The following is a 25,016-nucleotide window of genomic DNA, read 5'->3' on the forward strand; positions in this document are numbered from 1 at the left end:
AACTTATCTTTTAAATGATTTTAAATGCTTTTATGGGGATGAATACAAGTAGAAAACAATATAGTTATAATATCAATCACATGTGATTTATAACTATCAAACCAGAGGATTTCTTATACTTCAAAACTGTGTTATCAAACAAACTATTTCAAATCATTTTATAAACTGACATCAAGTCATCAATAATCATTCAAATGGTTAAAACTCTTTAATATGCTAAACTCTTTATCGTTTTACAAAACTATTTTAAACTTATATATTGTCAAAATCATGTCTATATAGATATAGTTATATAAATAAGGTTGAAAGGGCTTAGGACTGATAACTCGCTTTATTTCTTGTTCCTTGTTTGGTTGTGGAATTAGGGTATCAGTTGTTTGTCCGAGTGTCGTTTAAATCTTAGTTATATATTATGTATATGTATGTAGATATAAAAGTTCTTCCAATCAGTTCAATACCTTTGGGTAGCAAAGGTGTACAAACCTGATCAGTCATTCAAACAACAGTACTAGTAAACTATAATAGGTATAGTTTAGAGGATTACTACTCACTATTTCTAGAACAATGAAACTTACAAGAATCAGTTCATACATGAGTCAGTTCAAACATACTATACACTAGAACAGAAGGAACATACTATACACTAGAACAGAAGGAACATACTATACACTAGAACAGAAGGAACATACTATACACTAAAACAGAAGGAACATACTATACACTAGAACAGAAGGAACATACTATACACTAGAATAGAAGGAACATACTACACTAATACAAGAACAATATAACACTAATGTGAGCCACTATTTCATGGCATGACAATATACTGCTGTGTCACGTTTTGTAACCAGAGTCTCCTGGAGGGAGAGCGTGAATTTGTGTATAGATCTATACGGGATTGACCATCCTACACCTTGCTACTAGCTACAGTGGGACCTGCAGGTCTACGGGTGACGAATGTCATACCATTTCAACGTCTTCGAACATCGTGTTTACTAGTCAATTAAGTATGGTTATAATCTCATCACATTTTACCTTAATTAAATAATTGGTTTAAGGTAGTTAGTACATCTGTAGTTACTATATACAATACTACTGTACATCGTCATTTTCCCATTACATTCATATAGTGATCTTCTCACATAAACGGTAATGTAAACTATTTTCTGATAAAGATAGTCATATACTTGGGAAAAACACTCACTTTTACAAAAGAACAAACATACAGAACAGTCGGGTCTTGGTAGAAGACTACTCTCCTTTTTAGTAGAAAATATAGGATTTTCTAGGAAGTATACAGACATTTACATAAACACTTACAAACTTTACATCAAACACTTACAAACATTTTCATCAAACTTATACAAACATTTGACACTAAAATACTTATGAACTCACCAGCTTAAATGCTGATCTACTCTTTCAAAATAACTTGTATTCTCAGGTAACCAGTAGACAGGTACCGATGACCAGATTTTGAGAATACGGAGCATGTTCAAGACTCGTCTTTTATTTTGATTCATATTTTTGGTGTCTTTCAAACTACACACAGAACACACTTGTATTAAATTATATTATTTATGCAATTGATGATGTTGTTGCTTGTTTTACTATTGTGAATTGTTATGATACTGTACATGACGTCCTCCCCCCTCCTCCCCCCCCCCCCCCCCCGAACGTTTCCGCCGTTCTGGTTTGGGGTGTGACAGATTGGTATCAGAGCTTTGTTTATAGTGAATTGAGTATATCAACCCATAAAAGATATACAACTATAAACACATCGGGATTAAAATACTCTAACCAAGAGTTTATACTTTTTAAATAATAAAATATTAAGCTAAAGTATACATACAAGCATTCATACTAGGATCAGTGTCATACTAGAACAGAACAAAAGTATTGCGGTTGTTGGACAACACAAGTAGGCTTGGGGACATATGATCAGATCTGGGAGTGATATAGCATGATCAACTATATCTTTCCGAGAAATGATTAGCATGTGCCTAGGAATGGTTTTGGTGTTGCAGCAAGTCTAAAAAATTACCAACACTACTACAATGAAAACTTTAGAACAAAACATAAACTTAAAATACTATAGGAGTATTTTGTGTTACTATAATTACTTATTTGAGAACTAAAAGGTCTTTATTAGTAGGTCAATAGTTGCTGAGTGGATACGCTAAGGTTATATGTGACTAGGGTGTCATAGACTTAAAATCTGTGATCTTTGCTTTATTTCATGTTCCTTGTTTGGTTGTGGACTTAGAGTTAGGGTCACTTATTCGAAGGTCTATTCTGTTTTGGTTAAATATGACTGGAATGCACTACGCAAGTAGTGAAGTAACTGGTAAGGATCATCCTATAATTATCTTAAGTAGTACGTCTATTAACTATCTCTTTTATCCCTATTCTCGCTTAGATAACATGGCTGGATTCCATCTCCCCGGCGACCCGTACTTTCCCAACCAAGGAAATGATGGTTGGCTCGATGCAGAGCCAGAAGAGAATCATGCAATTCCTTTAGATGATGACTTCGCAGAAAACTTCCCGGAGGATTCTGACTCTGAGCCAGAAGTCAATGATCTACCCCTAGTGTCTCCAATCCCAAATCCTAACCCTCGTCCGACTTTTCAAGGCCTGACGCCTTTGTGGGCGGAAAACTTGGGCAGATGGAGTCAAGAGTAGGGTCAACCCTTACACTACAATGGGGACAGAAGCTTCTACAATCTGAGCGAGGGAGCCTCAGCAGACAAAATCCTGCCTATTCTGGTTCGCAGGGTTGCTCGAAATGACGAGCAGGGTAAGGCAGCCATCAACCGAGTTATGGAAGTTGATGCCTATGCGGGAGTCAATACAGTCCACATTCGCCATCTACAAGCTGCTCATGGAACTTCGAGCACGCCAGGCAACGTTCGAAAGGCGTATGTTGGAAATGGAACGTCATCAGGCAGAATCAAAGGCTCATCCGAGCGGTTCTCGTCGCAAGTTGAGTCTACTCTACTTTGTCTTTTGGATATAATTAGGTCTATGTATAGACTCTAGTATTAATTTCCCGCTTATTTTAAGACCTTGGACTTTCAGTCTGCTAGGTCTTAGTTTTGTCAAAATTTTCTTATTCTGGTTTGATGTAAGACCTACTTCTAGGTCACTTTTCCCGAACTCGTTACATCTTTAATGCCAATGTTATTGACAGACATTTACTCTCATGGGAAATCTTTATCCAAATACTTTCATCCTTATATTGTTAGATCTCTATTTCAATCATACTCTCATCTGTTTGTTGGGCTATGGTGATTTAGTCCATGGACCACTCTCATTATACTCACAATTGAATTCTTACTATTATCCTCATCTTTGTAAACTTTTATTTGAAAGATGCCTCCACGTCGATCAACGAGACGTAATCCTCCGATAACTCCAATTCAATCACCACTACCTCCTCCGCAATTCAATCCAGCAGCTATCCAAGCTGCAGTGGCTGCGGCTGTTTCGGCAGCCCTAGCTCAATTCAACACCACCGGTACTAGCGGGAGTGGAACAACTGTGCATTCCACTCAAAGTGATGCTCCAGTGCGCTCTAGAGAGTGCTCGTATAAGGAATTCACCAACTGCAAGCCCAGGACCTTTAACGGGACTGGAGGAATCATTTCCCTCTCGCAATGGTTCGAAAAGACTGAGTTGCTCTTCGAGATCTGCTCCTGTCCGGAAGGGAGAAAGTTAAATTTTCTGCCTGCACCTTCGCGGACAGAGCCCTGACATGGTGGAATAGCCATGTCAAGTCACTAACCCTGATAGTGGCAAATGCTATGGGTTGGGAAGCTCTGAAGAAGCTCATGATTAAGGAGTACTGCCCGAGGGGCGAGGTTCAGAAACTTGAACAAGAACTTTGGAGCCTAACCATGAAGGCCTTTGACATAGTTGCCTACACCGCCAGGTTCAGCAATCTGGTGGCTTTATGTTCGAGAATGGTCCCTACTGAGGGAAAGAAAGTCGAGAGGTATATATGGGGGCTAGTGCCTCTATTCCAGGGGAATGTCTTAGCTTCGAACCCCTGACAGTGCCAAGCGACTGGCACAGCGACTCATTGATCATGGAGTCCGCACCCCGACAACGAAAACAACCCTGGCCATCCCAGAACCATCCAAAGCCGCTGACAACAAGCGGAAGTTTTGGGACAACAAAAAGAAAGGCAACGCGGCACATTACTCTGCCAAAAAGCAGCAGGTCGTGGCTGTTCATGCCGCGCTAGCACCTACTGCCACTGCGCCGATGAAGCAGTATGCTGGAAGCTTCCCCAAGTGCAACAAGTGCAGCTTCCACCACAATGGACCCTGTCGGGAAATGCAGTGCACTAACTGCAACAGAAAGGGGCACACTGCCCGTTTCTGCAAGTCTCCGGCTAGGCTAATCACCCAAGTCCCCGGTTTTGGTGTGGGCCAGGCTTGCTACGGATGTGGCGAGGTGGGTCACTTCAAAAGGAACTTCCCGAAGGAAGGGAACGCGGGCGGAGTGGGAAGAGTTTTGGCTATAGGCCACGAGGAAGCGGCAGCAGACCCTACAGTGGTCACTGGTATGTTTCTCCTCGATAACTCATATGCTTGCATACTGTTTGTTAGTGGAGCGGAGAAGAGTTTCGTGAACCAGAAATTTGCACACATACTTAAACAAAAACCACGTGCACTGAAAGAACCGTTCACAGCAGAAATGGCTAACGGAAAAACTGGGAGCACTAGCTGTATATACATAGGTTGTACCCTAACTCTAGATAGCCATTCATTTCCAATCGACCTCATGCCGGTCTCAATTAAAAGTTTCGACGTCATTATCGACATGGATTGGTTGAGCCTTCATCGTGTTGACATCATGTGTTATGAAAAGGCCGTTCGTCTTAATCTACCGTCTAACGAAACTCTAGTTATCTATGGCAACAAACCTGACGCGAACCTTCGTATCATCTCGAGTATACAAGCCCAGATGTACTTACGAAAGGAATGTCATTCATTCCTTTCTCATGTAGTCGATATGAGCCAAGAGACGAAAGACATAAAGTGTTGGGTTTTGAGCATTCTAACACTCCTATGGTGTACATGCAACCCTATAAACCTTGGATCTATGTTTTCTCTATTATACATGCAAATATTAACTATTCCAAGGTTTCATCCTAACTAGCATATTATAAAGCACCTATACTATAAAGTTCTAGTTAGATGACATACCTTTTGATGTAGCTTGATGTCTTCAAGCTTTAAGAGCTTAGCCCCAATAGTGTGGAAGCCTCAAATGGAATCACAAATCACTAAAACACCTTGGAAGAACTTGAGAGAATATGTATGCACACTAAAATCGGCCCACTCTTATTTTCACACACTTGTGCCAATTTTGTGAGCCAAGGACCCCTTTATATATTATGGAGGATTAGGGTTACATCCATGTAAACCCTAATACCCATGACCTTTCATTTACATAGGATCCATGGGTTAAAAGCTCCATGGACCATCCATGAAAGCTTAGCCCAACCTAAATGAACTTGGCCCATTCCATATATATAAGAGTCCATATTTAATTAGTTCTTTTTGATCACTTAATTAATTCTAAATTAATTCTTGATCAATACTAATTAAATAATATGATTCCATATTAATATATTAGAACTTATAATATATTAATATAAATCATAAATATACTATTCTCAAAAGACTATCCATATAAATTGTGCCGGTGAAGTGCAACCCAAATGGACCATGCCGGGTCGGGTCAAGTACATACCAAATATAGTTATGGACTTAGACATTAATCCAACAGTCTCCCACTTGGATAAGTCTAAAACTATTATTGAGTATGACTTCAAAACCTAACTGGCAATCGTAGCTCTTAAAGCCGCTGTCGAACTCTGACCTTGTCAATGACTTGTCCATTAGATAAGGGATCATATATTCCTCCATTCTAGATATCATATGGACTGAGACATGGATTATAATCATTCTCTCTGTCCATTTGTTGTTTCCCGATTTTCGATTTATGATGACTGACTGATTGAACAAATCAAATCAGTCCTGGCTTGGCCAAGCACTCACATGTGTCATCGCTAAATCATCGAGGGGCCCACAGATATCGCTTTTATCCCGAAGGTAAAAGGAATGGATAAACTTCGACTCATATGGCTTGTTCTACTACTTGTTGAATCATACACAAAGGCACGTTTTATAACATCGAGTTACCAAATGCGTTTTCGTGCAATCAATGTATAACCAACTCATAGTAACAACTCATATCTCTAGGTTTGAAGAATATAAGATATTATCGTCTCATGATCACTCGTGATAAAATCCATGAAGTGATTCAAATGAGCGCGGGTTGAATCCAATACTCAGAACTTATGAGCACTCATGAGTGTTGTAGCACCACTTTGTCCACCAACTTGGACCTCTACAAACCAACCCATGACAGTCTTGATTCATATCTACTTCCAACATATGACCGACTGTGGATGGTTTGAATAACTTAATCATTCAGGAAGAGCGACTTAGTTATTCTGGAAGTCAAAACATGCAAAGTGAAACACAAGAATAAATGAATCAAATATGGTATCAAACCTTATGAATATAAATAAACACTTTTATTTATCACCATATTGATTACTCATTATTCATTGTTTCGGTTTTATCAACTTTATACTTGAATTAAAAACACTAGTTGTCCCATGCTCCAAGCATGTACACTATGTTTTTCTTAAACAATAGCTTTGCCATACATCAAGTATGCACTCTATTATGATCCTTACTTTGTGAAATAAACCAATTGAACATAATTTCAATGATTATAATTTCACACTCCCAAATCCTTATCGAAAAATGTGAGAATTTCAAATTCCTATCATTTATCGAAATCTGTTTAGATTTTAAACTTATATGCACTAACCCTCCTGTAATGAATATGTACGAAGTCACAAAGACTTGTCAACAGTCATTATAAGGTATTCCAATGGAGATCAACTCCATGGAAACTAAGTCTCATATTCAAAGTACATTGCTTTGGACATGCTTCTTGCATTAAGTTTTCTAATCTTACACAGATAACTTCCACCTATGGAGACAACTCCATATTCTCATTTTGACTATCACTTCTGAATAAGAGATGCCTCTTTTCAGAATATGTCAATATGGTCCTTCCAAAATTAGCACTATACTTCCAACTGTCCCTGAGCAACCAATATTTGGTAAACCTCAGATTGTCCTCGACAATTGCTTAATCATTTTAGTCATATCCAATTCTAGACCTTTTCCCTTCTTAATGCCTCTGGGCATTTGAAAAAATTTAGAAATGACAAATATTATAGCACATGCAATCGATCCTGTACCCAAAGCAAATGGTACACGATTCATGATGTCTCACATAGAGACATGATTCTAGACCAGTCTTTTGCTACAATATTTTTATTTGCCATGTTTTTCAAAATTTGACTATGAAGAGGGATGCCGTAATCATAATCGAATTTTGAGAACGCAATATATAGAATTTCCTTAAGTTGAACCAATCCAACATGAAATTCATATATATATTCTTGACTAAAGATGATTAAGGTCTCAATCTAAGCCTTTAGAACTGAAATGAAGTATATCCTCTCCCTTAATTATAGCAAAACAACTTTTTCAATCCCTGCAGCCTCACGAATTGAAACTTTTGTTTTCTATAATTAACATTGCTAACTTGCAACACTAACAATAATTATCATGCTCCCACTAACATGATGATTATTAGCATAACACTTATGCTCCCACTAGCTTTGACATGTACTCAGAAATCAGCTGGACTTCTAGAAATCAATACTTTATTGACTTTCTTACCAAAGTTCAAATTTCTGATACGAGATGCTTTGATAAAACTTTATCAAAATCGTACACCTTTCCTTAGATAGCATGCATGTGTGTCTAAACAATTTCAGAACTATGAAAAGGGATGCCGTAATCATAGTCTCAATTGTTTAGACCTTTTGCCATCTGCTTCAAATCTACTTGGTGGAAGTGTTTCCTCACCATCATTTTCATGAATCGGAGAGAAACCTTATGACCCTTAGATTTTATGGTGTATGTGTTCTTATCCATGTGAATCGTCAAAACCATAGTCACAAGACAAGGATAATGACAAATCCAAACTCATATGGACTGAACTTATGCAATCTTAACTTCTTGCCACCTGGCAGTACAGGGCCTGCCATTGCTTCCAAGTTGTTATGCAACCAATTGAGAACTTTCAGAACTCCTATGCAAAGCCAACTTTAACTGGAATGGGTACATAATATGTCAACACGATAGGTTATAAACCTCAAGTCGTGTGCTAGTGAAGAACCTCAGGTTTTATTCTTGATTAGTTCTTGAAATTCTTTTTAGGATCTTTAAGACTCCCACTATCCTCTTGACATATAAGACTATCTTGCCAAATATTCAAGAGATAGTGCGGATTCTTTATCAAGACAAACACTTCACACAATTGGCCTTAGTTGGTCTTTGTTTTATCCAAAACATCACATCTTACCAATTTCAAATGTACAAGAGTAGGACACTTTTACTCTTACATTTGACAAGTGTTTTAAACCTTTCTTTAAGATATGTCACTCAAGTTACAATCTTGGAGTATGACTCTAAGAATTGTTTTGGAACGAAGTATGACTCATCTTCCTGATCTAACCATCATGACTCCTCTTCTTAGTCATAAGAATGCACTAAGATGACCTTTAGAGGACTAATTGTGATATGATTTCTAAATCATTAAGATGATCACAAACATGATACTAAAGTACTCTCCCATATTTTCAGATTTGAGAACTTTTATCTTTCTGCCTAATTTGATTCTTCCCATTCGTTCTGCCATACATTGAGACTTTTCTAATGTTTCATAATTATACTTAAACTTGTAAGTATAACCATATTTACTAAACTTTAGTAAATCAAATAGTCTTAACGAGCTTTGTGGTGGACATGACCAGTGCACAAGAATGTGTACTCGATCCCTTTAGTCCTTCACTTGACTCACACATCCATGTGAACAAGTAATTAGTCTTGATTTTCCAATGCTTGAAAGTTCTCATTCATCATACTATTCAACTTGCATGATTCCAAGTTTCGGTCCAATTGAAAGTTGGGTGATGAGGAACTTTCCTGATTTGGTAAATTTAGACACTACAACAAATGAAAGAATCAAATCCATTTTCCAATATTGCTGTCAGTGGAATCATATAAGCAACAATTTTCCACAAATGCCATTGTAAGGATACTTCAAATAAATAAAATTAAACAATTTTCTTTTATTTTAAAACTTTGCGGAAAAACTTATCCTTACAATCCACATGGAAAATTGTTGTTATCTATTCCTTAGCAATATATCATAACTTCTTAAGCAACTGCTCAAAATTCTGATGCGATCGAAATCCACCTTCGCGATCAGAATCAGCATATACTTCCTTTAAGATTTCTCTCTATTCTTTGATTCTTAAAACATCAACATGTGACCCAGTCACATCATGTAATGAGGATCTCAGAATAGAACTTAACAGAGTTAGATAATGGGCTCTACCTGATGTAGAGTCAAACTTATTGACTTTAACATCCTTAGGTAAATTTGGCAGCTTTGCAATCAACGCCCCTTCCTTTGGCAAAATAAACATATGGACCCTTTGGTAATGGGACTATCTCAGACTTAGCCTTTCTCTTTACCATTTGGTCAACCGGGTTGACTATGGCCAATCCCTTTCCATTGGGAAGAGAATGCTTTTTCTGGATTTCCAGTGTCACCATTGTCACTGTCCATAAAGTTTTTGGGAAGTTGATCTTCTAATCAAATTTGCTTTACTATCGTTCCAAATCATTGCTGATTCAGCAGCACCAAGCAAATAGATATGATCATTAAGGTTCATGTCATAGTCTGTTTCATAGTAGTCCCAAAGGAACTCACTATGTGACTTAGAAAGTGATTGAACATCCAACTTTCTCAAGACTTTGACACCCAACTCTCCCGGCTTGTCAATATGTGACTTCATCTCTAAGATGTGATCACACATAGACCTTGCTTGCCATTAGGGCTTGAGTGACCTTGAACTTGTGGGTTAGGGAGAATAATTGGAGGAGGTGGAGGAAGAGAAGTATGACTTCCATGAGCCAAACTCGGGAAGTCATATTCATTAGGAAAGCTTGGTTTGGGAAGATCATTGTTGTCTAAACCAGACATCAACAATGGGAGAAATTCACGTAAAGTTGATTTAAGTCCTTAATATAACACCCAATATGATATATTAAGGCTACGACCCAACAAACTATTTTATAACTTGGAAGAGGGATGCCGTAATCCAAGCTATAAAATATTTGAAGGTAGGTGAATGACGATTCACCAATTTCCACCAAGATAAACGAAATGTATGATTAGGTTTTAATTGGTTTTGAAACTCCTAGATTCTTTTGAGATTCATTGAACTTTTCAATGGCATGTTTCAATCTCGAGTGTGCCCTTCAGGTTTTGTGACTGGGATGCCGAGGATCACAAAACAAGGTGTGAAGTAACCATGCAAATATACTTGGTACCCTTAATATTTACCCCTCAATCGATGTGCCGGTTAACCACACGAGCTCCACCGATACTATGATAAATATTAATTTACCCTTTGCCTACTTTGTTAAATCCAGGTTAGTGTGCCGGTTAACCACACACGCTCCACTAACAGCTTAAACAAAGTGCAAAGTGTAATTTCATGGATTATCACCTTATTCACATTTTCCTAAGTAACTAAGATTGGGAATTTATAAGTGTTTAGTTACTTAGTATTTATCATTATACTTATAATGAAGGGAGAATTATAGTCCTTGTCCTACCTGTTCGGCTAACGACCCTCCACCGGTCAAGGAAGCGGTGAGTGAGAGTGGACACCCATTAAACTGCCATTTTATAGACTACTAATGGTAAGTGAGAGTGGACACCCAGTAACCTTATACCCTCCTTATAGACCGGCTTCGTGAATGAGGCCTACTAATGGTAAGACGACTTGCTCTTATACATATAATATATTAAACTTTTAATATTATAATAGTATAAGGGTGTATTTTAGACATTTAAAATACTTGGTGGTTTAATCTATTAATTAAACTAGACTTTTAATTTAATTAAACTCAAACCATATATTTATGGATTAATAATACTCTTTTAATTAAACGTTTTAATTAACTATTAATAAAGTCCATAAGAGTTAATTTGAACTATTCAACAAAACATCATAATTCCAATTATTAAACTCAAAATTAAAACCATTTAATTAATTGTTTAAGTTATGAACCCAAGAGTTTTAGAATTCAATTCTTTTTTTCATAAAAAACTTTTCTCAAATTCCAAAACTTGAGGGCAAGTTTTGTAATTCTTGAAAACCTTTGGATTCCATACTTATGGAATTAATGGTGTTTTATGATGAAACTTTCCATGTTCCATAACTTAAGAACAAGTTATGGAATTCTTTAAAACATTAACACCAAATTTTGTAACTCCATAAAAACTTTGAATCAAATTTTTTTTTTAAAAAAAAAAAACTTTCATATCCATAACTTATGGAAGTTTCAAAAACCCTTAAGATCATAACTTTAAAAAAAACTTTTGAGCTCCAAAATTTTATGACAAAATATGTAACTCCTTAAAACATTTAGATCAAACTTTTAAAACTAATAAAATAATCATATCATTTTATCTTTTACTAAATTTGACCTAATTCAACTCATATAACAAATGATTCAAATTTTACAAATAATTCGTTTTTCACAAAACAAGTAATTATCTTAAAATTTGACAAACGTCATGTTTTTTTTTCCTTTTTTTTTCAACTTGAAAATAAAACATTTGCATCAATATAACAGAAAACAACCCATGGCTCTGATACCACTGTTGGGTTTTGAGCATTCTAACACTCCTATGGTGTACATGCAACCCTATAAACCTTGGATCTATGTTTTCTCTATTATACATGCAAATATTAACTATTCCAAGGTTTCATCCTAACTAGCATATTATGAAGCACCTATACTACAAAGTTCTAGTTAGATGACATACCTTTTGATGTAGCTTGATGTCTTCAAGCTTTAAGAGCTTAGCCCCAATAGTGTGGAAGCCTCAAATGGAATCACAAATCACTAAAACACCTTGGAAGAACTTGAGAGAATATGTATGCACACTAAAATCGGCCCACTCTTATTTTCACACACTTGTGCCAATTTTGTGAGCCAAGGACCCCTTTATATATTATGGAGGATTAGGGTTACATCCATGTAAACCCTAATACCCATGACCTTTCATTTACATAGGATCCATGGGTTAAAAGCTCCATGGACCATCCATGAAAGCTTAGCCCAACCTAAATGAACTTGGCCCATTCCATATATATAAGAGTCCATATTTAATTAGTTCTTTTTGATCACTTAATTAATTCTAAATTAATTCTTGATCAATACTAATTAAATAATATGATTCCATATTAATATATTAGAACTTATAATATATTAATATAAATCATAAATATACTATTCTCAAAAGACTATCCATATAAATTGTGCCGGTGAAGTGCAACCCAAATGGACCATGCCGGGTCGGGTCAAGTACATACCAAATATAGTTATGGACTTAGACATTAATCCAATATAAAGAACATCCAAGAAGTATGCGACTTTCCCTACATCTTTCCAGAAGAACTACCAGGATTACCACCACAGCGTCAAGTCGAGTTCAAAATCGACTTAGTTCCAGGAGCTACCCCAGTAGCCAAATCGCCCTATCGTCTAGCACCAGCTGAGATGCAGGAGCTATCTGGTCATCTTAACGAACTGCTCAGTAAGAGCTTTATTAGACCAAGCTTCTCACCATGGGGAGGACCGGTCTTGTTCGTGAAGAAGAAGGCTGGATCGTTCCGTATGTGCATCGACTATAAAGAACTAAACAAGATTACCGTCAAGAATCGTTACCCTCTGCCTCGCATAGACGATTTGTTCAACCAACTGCAAGGGGCGAATTACTTTTCAAAAATTGATCTGAGATACGGGTATCACCAGTTACGAGTGTTAGAGGAGGATGTTCCCAAGACAGCCTTCCGAACTCATTATGGACACTACGAGTTTGTAGTGATGCCATTCGGATTGACCAATGCACCCGCAGTATTCATGGACTTAATGAATAGGGTGTGCCGTCCTTACTTGGATCAGTTCCTCATTGTATTCATCGATGACATACTTATCTACTCTCGAAGTAAGGAGGAGCATAATCAACATCTACGTTAGGTTTTAGAAACACTACGAGTAGAGAAACTTTACGCGAAGTTCTCTAAGTGCGAATTTTGGATTCTAAGAGTCGAATTCTTGGGTCACGTGGTTAGCGAAAAGGGAATTCACGTGGACCCTTCCAAAATAAAGGCCATTGAGAACTATTCAGCATCGAAGACGCCTACTGAAATTCTTCAATTTCTAGGCCTCGATGGCTACTATCGCAGGTTCATTCAGAACTTCTCAAGGATCGCGAAACCGCTTACTACATTGACCCAGAAAGGCGTGGCCTTTGACTGGGAAGAGAAACAAGAAAAGGCGTTCGAAACGCTGAAGCGAGCCTTATGCAGCGTTCGAAACGCTGAAGCGAGCTTTATTGCGATGCATCCAACCAAGGGCTCGGCTGTGTTCTTATGCAACGAGGTAAGGTCATTTCCTATGCCTCAAGACAGCTAAAGACACACGAAGTCAACTACACCACACATGATCTTGAGTTAGGAGCAGTGATATTTGCTCTGAAGATCTGGAGACACTACCTGTATGTTACAAAAAGCACTATCTTTACAGACCACAAGAGTAGGGATGAGCAAAAGCGGGTACCCGCCCTAATTGAATGGAACCGGAACCGACGGTTCTTGAAATGTTGGAACCGGAACCAGAACCGGTTACACCGGTTCTTTGAATTTTGGAACCGCTCCAGGAACCGTCGGTACCGGTTCCAATACCGGGTACCCGGTTTCAAAAATCTTTTAACTAGTTCTACCTTGTTTACAATTCGCACAAACTGTTCAAGCTGAAAACCATTAAATTTAATGGTAAACAGGTTTAGTTGAAATTGCTTAAAAATCATGTTTTAAAATAACCTCTATAACTTGAGCAAGCCCTTTTCAAAGCAGCCTATTTAATTGTAGGCCAATTGAGAAAATTGAGTAAAAAAATAGAACTCCTCTTCTTTTATAGAATAAGGAATCCATTACTTTGCTTACCACCAGGCGATGTGGGACGTATATCCTCTTTATAAATGATAGAAACATCAACTTATTGTATATCAAGCAATGTGGGACGACCAATATAAATAAATGAAGTTGACTAATCATTTGCATATAAAAGAGTACTTGTATATCATTACTCTTTTATATTTATATCATTACTCTTTTATATGTGTTTACATAACAGATCATATAGCTTTTTCCTAATTATTTACCTACAAACCAAATTTTCAAACTTAGTATATAATCAAATGTAATCGACTATTATTCGATTAAACAGAAAAGGAACTACTTGTCTCTAAATTGAAATAACATTAACACACACACACATATACATATATATATATATATATATATATATATATATATATATATATATATATATATATATATATATATATATATATATATATATATATATAACGGTTCCGGCGGGTACCTGGCGGGTAGCGGTTCCGATTAAATGAGAACCGGAACCGGAACCGCTTAAGGCGGTTCCAAAACATTAGGAACCGAAATTGGAACCGCCTAAGGCAGTTCCGGTTCCAAAACCGGCAGTTCCGAAAGCGGGTACCCGGTTCCGTTGCTCATCCCTACACAAGAACCTTCAACATATATTCGACCAGAAAGAGCTCAATATGAGACAACGACGGTGGGTCGAGCTACTCAATGACTACGAATGCGAAATTCGTTATCATCCCGGTAAAGCCAACGTAGTAGCTGACTCCCTAAGTCGGAAAGAATACTCTGGTCGTAGAGTCAAATCATTGACTATGACTATTCATTCACATCTGTCCACACAAATTAAGGAGGCTCAGCTAGAAGCCTTGAAACCTGAAAATGTGGCGGGTGAATCCCTGTGAGGGATGGATAAGAACTTGGAAGACAAGGGTGGCGGAGCCTTATACCTCATGGATCGGATCTGGACACCGAGGCACGGTGGTTTCAGAGACTTGTTCATGACCGAAGCGCACAACACTCGATATTCCGTCCACCCAGGTTCAGATAAGATGTATCTGGATCTCAAAAAGTTATACTGGTGGCCTAACATGAAAGCAGAGACTGCTACCTTCGTGAGTAAGTGTCTTACTTGCTCCAAGGTTAAGGTCGAATACCAGAAACCATCAAGTTTACTACAACAACCGGAGATACCGGAATGGAAGTGGGAGCGGATCACAATGGACTTCATAACCAAGTTGCCCAAGACAATGGGTGGTCTCGATACCATTTGGGTGATCGTAGACAGGTTAACAAAGTCCGCACACTTCCTGCCTATCAAAGAAACTGACAAGATGGAGAAACAAACGAGAACCTACATTAGGGAGATCGTACGACTGCATGGTGTTCCCATATCCATTATCTCTGATAGAGATAGTAGATTCACTTCAAGGTTCTGGCAGTTGCTACAAGGTTCCGTAGGAACTAGGTTGGACGTGAGTACAGCCTACCATCCGCAAACCGACGGACAAAGTGAGAGGAATATTCAAACTTTGGAAGATATGTTGCGAGCCTGTGTGATAGACTTTGGGAAGGCATCAGATACTCATTTGCCCCTTGTCGAGTTCTCCTACAATAACAGTTATCATACAAGCATAAAGGCTGCTCCATTTGAAGCCCTCTATGGCCGAAAGTGCAGATCCCTTCTGTGCTGGGCTGAGGTGGGTGACACACAGTTAGCTAAAGGACGAGTTCCTGACAGCACTCTTACAGGTCCAGAAATCATTCAGGAAACGACAAAGAAGATCGTTTAGATTCGTGAACGATTGAAAGCATCTAGAGACCAACAGAAAAGCTACGCAGACAAGAGAAGGAAACCTTTGGAATTCCAGGTTGGTGACCGTGTTTTATTGAAGGTCTCACCCTGGAAGGGCTTGATACGCTTCAGAAAGCATGGGAAGCTAAATCCAAGATACGTAGGGCCTTTCGAGATTATTGCTAGAATCGGCCCTGTAGCTTACAAACTCAAACTACCTCCAGAACTTAGTAACGTACACCCTACTTTCCACGTTTCGAACTTGAAAAAGTGTCTATCCGACGAGACTCTTGTTATCCCACTCGACGAAATCGAGATCAACGAGAGCCTCAACTTCGTGGAAGAATCAGTAGAGATCATGGACCGTGAGGTCAATCAAACAAAGCAAAGTCGTATCTCGATAGTGAAGGTTCGCTGGAATGCCAAGCGGGGACCTGATTTCACTTGGGAGCGTGAGGATCAAATGAAACTGAAATATCCTCATCTTTTTCCTTAGTTATCTGTATTTGCTTAAACTCTAATTTCGGGATGAAATTCCCTTTAATGGGGGAATGATGTGACAACCCGAGATTTCTATCTTATAAAGCCATTCAATTCAATCAAAAGTCAGACTTGGTTCTGTTGACTTTTAGCTTTGTAAAGGGTCTGTTTGAGAGTTCAAAGCCTAGTACACTCAACGATTGGGTGTTAGGAAGTATTTACTTGAGTTCATTGAGTTGCAATCGAGCCGGAACCACCTTCACAAGGAGTTCACGGCCGCAAACTAGGGTTTACGGCCGTAAACCCATGTTGGTCGTGACCCCTTCTTCATATGTATGAAGATCCTTCATTTTTCTTCATTTCTCACAACTCTAAGTCAAGAACTCTCATTTCTCTCTCAAGTATCATCAAGAACACTTCCATTTCTCTTCAAAGTTGTAAGTGATTCTTCCATTCTTTCTTGATATCCTTCTTATTCAAGTGAAACCTTATGATTTCATCCATGAATTCATCTCTTTTGGGTTTAGATCTTCAAATCACCAAGAACACCAAGAACATCAAGAACACACACTAGTTCTTTGGGTCGTAATCATGCTATAAGCTTCCAAAATGTAAGTATCATTTCCATATACTTGTTATCCATTAGAAGCACTTGATTAGCAACCAAGAAACAACCATTTTATGCTTGATCGTCAAGAGTTTACGGCCGCAAACCCTTCAAGTGGCCGTAAACCCTTAATAAGATCATGGCGGCCGTGAACCCTTCAACCCATGGCCATAAACCCTTCAAGTTCATGTGTTGGCCGTAAACTCCTTGGCGGTGAACACTCCTTGGTCGTGAACACATCCTTGTCTGGCCGTAAACACCCTTTTATGCAATCATATGTGATTGTAACACTTCATTTCAAGTGTTTCCTAGCACCTAAGGTTGTTCCCTTGCATGATTAGTTGTTATATACACTAATTATATACATATATGTGTCATTATATTCTTAATAGGATCCGTTTGTGCTCGAGACATCCCTTGGCATACTTAGCATCCTATATCGATCTTACATTCGAATCACTCACTACAGGTGAGTTCATACCCCTAAACTTATCTTTTAAATGATTTTAAATGCTTTTATGGGGAGGAATACAAGTAGAAAACAATATAGTTATAGTATCAATCACATGTGATTTATAACTATCAAACCAGAGGATTTCTTATACTTCAAAACTGTGTTATCAAACAAACTATTTCAAATCATTTTATAAACTGACATCAAGTCATCAATAATCATTCAAATGGTTAAAACTCTTTTATATGCTAAACTCTTTATCGTTTTACAAAACTATTTTAAACTTATATATTGTCAAAATCATGTCTATATAGATATAGTTATATAAATAAGGTTGAAAGGGCTTAGGACTGATAACTCGCTTTATTTCTTGTTCCTTGTTTGGTTGTGGACTTAGGGTATCAGTTTTTTGTCCGAGTGTCGTTTAAATCTTAGTTATATATTATGTATATGTATGTAGATATAAAAGTTCTTCCAATCAGTTCAATACCTTTGGGTAGCAAAGGTGTACAAACATGATCAGTCATTCAAACAACAGTACTAGTAAACTATAATAGGTATAGTTTAGAGGATTACTACTCACTATTTCTAGAACAATGAAACTTACAAGAGTCAGTTCATACATGAGTCAGTTCAAACATACTATACACTAGAACAGAAGGAACATACTATACACTAGAACAGAAGGAACATACTATACACTAGAACAGAAGGAACATACTATACACTAAAACAGAAGGAACATACTATACACTAGAACAGAAGGAACATACTATACACTAGAATAGAAGGAACATACTACACTAATACAAGAACAATATAACACTAATGTGAGCCACTATTTCATGGCATGGCAATATACTGCTGTGTCACGTTTTGTAACCAGAGTCTCCTGGAGGGAGAGCGTGAATTTGTGTATAGATCTATACGGGATTGACCATCCTACACCTTGCTACTAGCTACAGTGGGACCTGCAGGTCTACGGGTGACGAATGTCATACCATTTCGACGTCTTCGAATGTCGTGTTTACTAGTCAATCAAATATGGTTATAATCTCATCACATTTTACCTTAATTAAACAATTGGTTTAAGGTAGTTAGTACATCTGTAGTTACAATATACAATACTACTGTACATCGTCATTTTCCCATTACATTCATATAATAATCTTCTCACATAAACGGTAATGTAAACTATTATTTGATAAAGATAGTCATATACTTGGGAAAAACACTCACTTTTACAAAAGAACAAACATACTGAACAGTCGGGTCTTGGTAGAAGACTACTCTCCTTTTTAGTAGAAAATATAGGATTTTCTAGGAAGTATACATACATTTACATCAAACACTTACAAACTTTACATCAAACACTTACAAACATTTTCATCAAACTTATACAAACATTTGACACTAAAATACTTATGAACTCACCAGCTTAAATGCTGATCTACTCTTTCAAAATAACTTGTATTCTCAGGTAACCAGTAGACAGGTACCGATGACCAGATTTTGAGAATACGGAGCATGTTCAAGACTCGTCTTTTATTTTGATTCATATTTTTGGTGTCTTTCAAACTACACACATAACACACTTGTATTAAATTATATTATTAATGCAATGGATGATGTTGTTGCTTGTTTTACTATTGTGCATTGTTATGATACTGTACATGACGTTCTCCGCTCCCGAACGTTTCCGCCGTTCTGGAAGGCTCTCGCCTTCGGCTTTGGTGGAATGTTGGGTCTTGCTGCCTCCTTCTTTTTTGGACAATCCCTCGAGATGTGCCCCTCCTCACCACACCCGTAGCACACTTTCTTGGTAAGGGTGCATTCGTTGGCATAGTGCCCTGGCTTTCCACATTTGAAGCACGTGGCCACTACCTTACATTTTCCATGATGCTTCTTCTTACATTTGTCGCACCATTTCGCTTCGCCTCCTCCTCCTCTCGAACCAAATTTCGAGAATTTATTTTTCTTCTTGGACCCTGAAGTTCCTTCAAACTTTCTCTTTTCACCAACTTCAACTTTGTTGGCGGTTCTTCCCTTGACCATGTCCTCAACAGACTTGGCAGCCCAAATAGCTGCCTCCAGAGTACGTGCCTGACGTACTGGCACTGCGTACTCCCATGGAAGTCCCTTTGCATATCGATCAACTTTCGTCAACTCGTCCGGAACGATGCGCAAAGCAAACTCCATTTTGTCGGTGAAGGCGTTAGTATAATCGTCGACTGACATGCTGCCTTTTATCAATGTTAGAAACTTGTTCTCCAACTCCAGTAGATTTTGGGCCGAGCAGAACTTGCGCTTGAATTGCTCCAAGAACTCTGCCCAAGTCAGTTGCAGTGGCTCATTAGGGCTTAGGGTCTTCCCCAGAGTGTTCCACCAACGAACAGCTCCACCCCTAAACTGACGCACTACGAACGTAGTCTGCAACTTGCCTCTGCAACCACATGTCATGAAGGCTAGCTCCATTTCCGATATCCAATCCATGACTCTGATCGGATCCTCCTTTCCAGTGAAGGTCGATGGTTTGCAAGTCAAGAAATCTTTGTACTTGCATCCAAGTCCATCAATTCCTCCCTCCGAATGCCCTCCATTTACTCAATTCTCTACGAGTCTTCACCATGACGTTTTGTACATCCAAGCAGACGTTCGGTGTACCGGGAGAGAATTTAAGATAAGAAAGCTTTATTTACGATAGACGTATAAATCTCCTTATCACTCCGAAACGTTTACATGCTAGTTCTAATATCGTAGGCGTACGCTTAGAATCCTACACACATAAGGTTTCCAGATCCGGTCGGCAACAGACCATAGATCCGAACAAATAATATCATATATGGCAAACATATAACATTTAGCACATAAAAGCATTTTAGGCAATTTTCCTAAAATAAACTAGTGCTCGTGTCTAAAATATAACAGACACACATCTCACAATTTCACTTAGCATTCTAAGTTTAAGTCTAGAAATCCTACAAATTCCTAGTTCGCTTAAACTAATGCTCTGATACCAACTGTGACATCCCCAAAATCTCGGCCAGAAAAGACCGGTTTCATTTATGCTTTTAAAATAATTTCAGAGTAATCCATTGATTAAAAAGGGTTGCGGAATTTGTTCCCAAAACAAAACATGATAAAATAGAATTTATCAAAGCATTTCATCAAGAGATGCATTTTCATTATATAACAATATTCGGGATGTCATGTTCCGATAAACAGACCAAAAGCATAAACAACACAGTATAGACCTTACAACAGTTACATATAACAACAGGTCTAAAATCAAAACATCTTGATTGAGTCATCCAACTTATGCTCTCGCACCACTACCTGTAATATAAACAAAACTGAGTGGGTCAGGCTTGGGAGCCTGGTGAGCATATAGGGTTTTCAAACCACAATAAATAATTATATTTAATTTCACCAACCAACAATAACCCGATTACCCATTCCCGTTATCCTCACTTTACCTCCCTAAAACAACATCTATCTCAAGGGACCTAATCTAGGATTTTTCATCGGGACGGACATTACTGCAATGGGTTTCCTCAACAATAGATGTCCTAAAGGCAACCATGAGGGGGATAGAGTACACCGGTGAACACATCGTTCACAACACCTACAGGTTATGAGCCTGCTAGCGTTCCACTGGACTGTCTTGAAAGAGTCCGTGGTCGTCATCCATACTCCGGTAGATGACTAGATCAACAACAACATCGAGGCCTCTCATCTGTTTATCACACATCAACTATCTACCCATGTTCTACCCAACATATTAGTAGATAAAAATATATATTTTTATACATAGTTTAAAACCTGTATAGCATGTTCATTCAATACATATTCCACATAACAGATGAGGCACACACAGATAACACGTATTTCATAGAGAAGAAATCATATCTACGAGATAGAAGAAAGTGAATATACATTCACACATATAACAACAAAATATACACATAACACGTATTTCATATAAAATACTTCATAATTATGCGTTAGAAGAAAGTAACTACACACACACTTGATCAGAAGATGATCGGACAGCACTACGGCTTGTAGAAGTAGTATTCTTCGGTAGATCTGGAAGATCTTCACAAAAATTGGCTTCTCGCTGGCAGAGCTTCGGCTCGGGAATTGCACTTCTCGGGATCTTCGGGGCTTCGGGACTCGCTTCGGGTCTCGGGATGATACCGGGGCTTCGGGGGGTTAAAATAGGGCTTAGAGAGAGTAAGAGATGAGCAACCAAACTCGGCCGACTCTCGATTTCTATTTATAGGGTGAATTTTCTGAGTTCACCTCGTGAGTTTCTAATATTCACCTCGTGAACTGGCTCACCTCGTGAGTTTCTAATATTCACCTCGTGAGCTCGATACGTCATTGCGTTCGTCACGGCCACTTGCCCTGGAAGACGTCCATCATCTGTTCACCTCGTGAGTCACTAATGCTCACCTCGTGAACTGACACAACCTTGAGGTTCACGCCCCGAACTTCAGAAATTCATAACTTTCACATACGAGCTCCGTTTTCGACGTTCTTTATATCCACGCGTAGGTGAGATTATGCTCTACAACTCTCGTTTAGACTCCGTTGGCTAACTTTGACTTTATTTTTATTATATTATTTTTAGTAGGCCGGGACAGGAAAACTCCGTTATAAATTCATAACTTCTTCATCCGACGTCCGTTTTCGTCTGTCTTTTTACCGTTGCACTACCATTGACGAGATCTTCGGTTCTTGTTTAGATTGTTTCGGCTAAAAAGCGCTCGATCTCAAATCGAGTATTCGGGCTGCACACTGCTAAGTCGAAACTTCGGAAAATCATAACTTCCTCATACGAAGTCAGATTTTGGCGTTTTTTTATGCACGCTCTTGGTTTAAAGAACTCTACAACTTCCGTTTAGATCACTAAGGCTAGATATCGCTCTATCTTAAAGTCATATTTTACGTCATTCAGCGTCATATCGGTTCTATCGCGAAACTTCGACAGATCATAACTTCTTCGTTATAACTCGGATTTCGACATTCTTTATATATTCGGAAACCTCGTTTCAACTACTACAACATTATCCATAGATATCGGCTTTATCTAACATTTCATTTTGACGCTTATTTTCATACTTAATTCTATTAAGTCACACAGTTAAGCACAAAACACATAATACTCAAATAATACACTTCTATTATTTCAAAACGGGTTACAAAGGTTAACCTAGACTACTATATCAACATTAATGACAAGCCCAGAAACACAGGCGTTACAGGACTCGTTACGGTCAGTACGAGTTTGTGGTGATGCCGTTTGGGCTCACCAACGCGCCGACAATATTTGTGGACCTGATGAATTGGGTCTGCAGACCGATGATGGATCGATCGGTCATCGTATTTATAGATGATATCTTGGTGTATTCAAAGACCCGAGAGCAGCACGAGGAGCACCTCAGGGAGTTGTTGGAAGTTCTGAGGCGAGAACGGTTGTATGCCAAGTTCTCGAAGTGAGAGTTTTGGTTATGAGAGGTCCAGTTCCTCAGACATTTCGTTAACCAGGAGGGGATTTTGGTCGACCCAGCCAACATCAAGGCAGTCATGTAGTGGGAGGTGCCGAGATCTCCTTCAGACATCATAAGTTTTCTGGGATTAGCAGGGTACTACTGGAGATTCATTCGGGATTTCTCCAAGATTGCAGTACTCCTCACTCATGTGACGAGGAAGGGGGTAGATTTCCGGTGGGGCCCCGAGCAGTAGAGGGCGTTTGAGACCCTCCGACAACGTTTGTACGAGGCTCCAGTTTTGACACTCCCGGAGGGAGTTGAGGATTTTGTGGTGTTCTGTGATGCATCCATCACAGGCTTAGGGGCGGTCCTAATGCAGAGAGGACGAATGATAGCCTACGCATCGCGGCAACTGAAGCCACATGAGACGAGATACCCTGCACATGATTTAGAAAGCTGAGAGTGGTGGTGTTCGCTCTCAAGATATGGAGACATTACCTATATGGGGTCCGTTGTACCATATACACGGATCACAAGAGCTTGAGACATATCATGGATCAGCCGAACCTAAACATGAGGCAGCGCAGGTGGCTGGATGTAGTCAAGGACTACGATTGCGAGATCCTTTACCACCCCGATAAAGCAAATGTGGTGGCAGATGCCTTGAGCCGCAAGTCAGCTGGGTCTTCCACCCCAGTGACATGTATGATGATAGCAGTGGATTCTCCGCTTGTGAGTCTGATCAGAGATGCTCAGGTTGAGGGCATACGACCAGAAAACTGGAAGCTGGAGAGGATCAGGAGTGAGAACACCCGGTTTGTGCAGGATAGCCGAGATTATTGACCCGGTGCGGTCGGGTATGGGTTCCGATGTCTGGTGGGGTCAGACAGACAATCATGGAGGAGGCTCATAAGTCTCACTTCTCTATTCACCCGGGGGCCACCAAAATGTACAGAGGCCTGAGTTTGAGTTACTGGTGGCCATGTATGAAGCGAAAAATCGCTTGGTACGTCGAGAGGCGCTTGACCTGCAGGATGGTCAAGGCCGAGCATCAGAGGCCACATGGTAAGCTGCAGCCCCTAGAGATTCCCATGTGGAAATGGGAACAGATCACGATGGATTTCATTACCAAAACTGCCGAGGACGGCGAAGGGGTTTGATGCTATATGGGTCATCATAGATCGATTGACCAAGAGTGCTCATTTCTTGGCTATACGGGAGAGGTGTTCGGCTGAAAAGTTGGCCGACGTGTATGTTCGCGAGATCGTCGCACGCCATGGGGTTCCGGTCTCTATTGTTTCCGACCGAGATTTTAGATTTACCTCCCGGTTCTGGCAGAAGTTCCACGAGGAACTGGGCACGCGGCTGCACTTTAGTACAACATTTCATCTGCAGACCAACGGCCAGAGTGAGCGGACCATTCAGAACCTCGAGGATATGTTGAGGGCGTGCGTCATTGACTTCGGTGGGAGCTGGGATTCCCACCTGCCTCTTGCAGAGTTCACCTACAACAACAACTATCATTCCAACATTGGCGCCCCGCCATTCGAGCTGTTGTATGGGCGGAGATGTCGCACCCCGGTTTGTTGGGGTGAGGTCGGACACAGGGTGATGGGACGGACGGAGGTAGTCTTCCAGACTACTGAGAAGATTCAGCAGATTAGGCAGCGATTGCAGACCGCTCAGAGTCGGTAGAAGAGTTACGCCGACAGATTCCGATCTGAGTTAGAGTTCCAGGTGGGTGATATGGTGCTCCTGAAGGTCTCACCCTGGAAAGGGGTGATTCGCTTCAGGAAGAGGGGGAAATTGGGTCCCCGCTACATTGGACTGTTCAGGATTGTTGCCAGGGTTGGCAAGGTGGCTTACAGGCTAGAGCTACCGGAGGAGCTTAGTCGGATCCACAACACTTTCCACGTTTCGCAATTTCGAAAATGCATCATGGATCAGGAGGCAGT

The sequence above is a fragment of the Lactuca virosa genome, chromosome 6 (assembly GCF_052849685.1).
Source record: "Lactuca virosa cultivar CGN04683 chromosome 6, Lactuca_virosa_CGN04683_v6, whole genome shotgun sequence".
In the NCBI taxonomy this organism is placed as follows: domain Eukaryota; kingdom Viridiplantae; phylum Streptophyta; class Magnoliopsida; order Asterales; family Asteraceae; genus Lactuca; species Lactuca virosa.